This window comes from Canis lupus, unplaced genomic scaffold (genome assembly GCF_011100685.1).
Source record: "Canis lupus familiaris isolate Mischka breed German Shepherd unplaced genomic scaffold, alternate assembly UU_Cfam_GSD_1.0 chrUn_S1293H1470, whole genome shotgun sequence".
Classification (NCBI taxonomy): domain Eukaryota; kingdom Metazoa; phylum Chordata; class Mammalia; order Carnivora; family Canidae; genus Canis; species Canis lupus.
Genome location: NW_023330117.1, coordinates 69,024 through 72,024, shown reverse-complemented (window position 1 = coordinate 72,024; position 3,001 = coordinate 69,024).

The window sequence follows — 3,001 nt, the reverse complement described above, 5'->3', positions numbered from 1 at the left end:
CGGTCGTCGCCGGCCACCTGCGCCCGGAGCGGCGGGGGCGCGCGCGGCCAAGGCTGGGGCCGCTGCTCGGGCGGCCCCGGTGCCGCAGGCGCAGGAAGCGCTTCGGGAGCACTGGGCCGCGGGAGAGCGCCAGCACGTCCTGCAGTCCCGCAGCCCCAGCGCAGCGGCCCCGCACCGCCGCGCCCGGTCCGCCGCGCAGGCCGAGCCGCAGCGCCTGGCCGCCGGGGTCTGCAGCGCCACGCGGGCCGACGGGGAGGCCGGAGAACTGAAGACGAAGGCGCTGGGGCAGCGCGGCCGGCAGGCAGACCTTCTCCGGGGCGAAGCGGGTGAGCGAGTGCAGCAGGCGGCGGCGGGCGAGGAGAACCCCAGCCTCCGGAGGTCCGGGCTGCGAGCGAGGCGTCCCGGGCATCCCGTGCGTCCCGTACTAGCAGAGTCGCTCCAGGCGGGCAGCGCGGCGCCGGCGGCCGGCGCTTCAGCAGTGGACAGCGGCTCCGGGCGGCTGGCGGCAGCCTCGCGCCCCCGCCCGCCCGCCCCTCCGCGCCCGCATCGCCGCGTGCGTGGAGCTGCGGGGCCGCGCCGCCGACGCCCCCGGGGGAGCGCAGGGAGCTCCGTCCCGGCGCGGCCCGATGGCAGCCTGAGCCCTAGAGTCCGGGAGACGCGCGGCCGCCCAGCCCGCGGAGCCCCCGCGCAGCGCCACCCCCCCCACGCGCCCTGCCCTCCGGCCGGGTGGGTGCAGCCGGAGCCCTAGTGTCCGGGAGACGCGCGGCCGCCCAGCCCAAGAGTCCCCCCGCGCAGCCCCCCCCCGCGCCCTGCCCTCCGGCCCGGGTGGGTGCAGCCGGCCGCGCCCGCGCTCCCTCCGTGCGGCCCACGGAGGAGTGGAGGCGAGGACCGCTGCGAACCCCGTCGCCGCCGCCGCTCCGCCCCGCCGCCTCTGCCGCCGGCTCCTGAAGCCGAAAGCGAGCAGTGACGCCCTTCCCGGCCTCCCCGTGCTCCCCTCCGGCTCGCCCTCTCCCGCCTTCGCCGGGCCCCCCTCCCGCTCCGCCCTCCGCGCAGAGGCCCGCGGGGTCCCGGCGAGGAAGCCCGGCCGCGCCTCTCCGCCCTCTTCCTGGGACGGCGTCGGCGGGGGAGGCAGGAGCGGAGAAACCCCCACCAGCTGTGACCCGAGCTGCGCGGGCTGCGCGGGGGCCCGGCACTCCCGGGAGCGCGGAACCAGGGCCGGGCCCGCTGGCGAGGCGGAGGGCCTCGCGCCACACGCCAGAGGCCGGGCCGCGCCCAGGCTGCGGTGCTGTGTATTTAATGTTCTGATTCAAAGCCGGCCGTGTCCCAGGCACGAAGAATAAACACGAGACTCCGTGCCGCACCCCAGCATCCGAAATGTCCCCTGGTTCACTTTTTCACTCTCTCTCCCCGACAAGCCTGTTTTCCTAGGTTAGTCTGCTAGGGGCCAAGACAGAGATTCAAAGCTCCCCACCCCCCACCTCCCACCCCCGAATTATGAAATGATCTGAGGCCAGTTGGGTTGGATGTTGCTCTGGCTGCCGCGGAGGCTCTTGTCAAGAATAGCACCCTTGAGGGATCCCTGGGTGGCTCAGCGGTTTGGCGCCTGCCTTCAGCCCAGGGCATGATCCTGGGGTCCCGGGATCGAGTCCTGCGTCGGGCTCCCTGCATGGAGCCTGCTTCTCCTCTGTCTGTGTCTCTGCCTCTTACACCCCAGTGCTGCTTTTTCTCCTTGCAGAACTAGATCATCCCAGAGATGAAGACTGAGAGTGAGATTTTTTAATTAATTAATTAATTAATTAATTAATTAATCTATTTAAGGTAGAATGAGAGAATCTAGAACTTTGGTGTGTTGGGGGCTGCGCTTTTTTTTTTAAGATTTTATTTATTCATGAGAGACAGACAGAGGGGCAGAGACACAGGCAGAGGGAGAAGCAGGCTCCATGCAGGGAGCCTGACGTGGGACTCGATCCCAGGTCTCCAGGATCAGGCCCTGGGCTGAAGGCGGCACTAAACTGCTGAGCCACCGGAGCTGCCCTATTATAAACTTTCTTTTTTTTTTTTTTTTTTTTTTTTTTTATGATAGGCACACAGTGAGAGAGAGAGAGGCAGAGACACAGGCAGAGGGAGAAGCAGGCTCCATGCACCGGGAGCCCGACGTGGGATTCGATCCCGGGTCTCCAGGATCGCGCCCTGGGCCAAAGGCAGGCGCCAAACCGCTGCGCCACCCAGGGATCCCCTATTATAAACTTTCTTAAAGATGCAAGGAAAACCTTGAAAGGTCTAATTTGATAGTTCACACTAGTTCATCTCAGGGAATGTAGGAAAATCTTTTGGATTAAACACAAAAATTGGTATCTTCTATTTCTGTATTTTTAGCCTCCACACTTAACAAAATTTCAATTTTGTGTACCATACATGTCTTATGAATTATATTGGTATAATAAGACATGTATAAAATTTATGCATGTATAGTACATGCATGTTCTAAACACGCTAATTTTTTAAAATTAGGGAATGTATAATAAAAAGCTTGTGTCTCACCACTGTTGTCAATGTATTGCTCTGCTAAGTGGGGAGTGGGTTAGATTACTAAAAATCTCAATGTTCTAGGTCCTTTTTTTGAATCTGTTTCTCATTTATTCCGGGAGAAGTAATGCAAAATAGAAATTAACAGTTATAAGTCCATAGCAGAAAAAGCAGATATTACCTGTTATTCTATATTTCTTTTTATATTTTTGTTGTGGCCTCGCCTTAGTTATGCCACTTCAAAATGTATGAAACACTAACTTTTTTAAAAAGTAGACCAAAAGGATAAAAGGAAAAGTTTTTAAAAAGGCATGAAACAAACAAACAAAAAAAAGGCATGAAACAAGGGGCAAGGAAACTATTCATTATATAACTTGCTATTATTAATTATTTACACTCATTGCCTCATTTTAAAAAAAGTGAATATCTTCTACCATTCTGAAAAGCTAGCCCACCAACGATACCAATCTTTGTT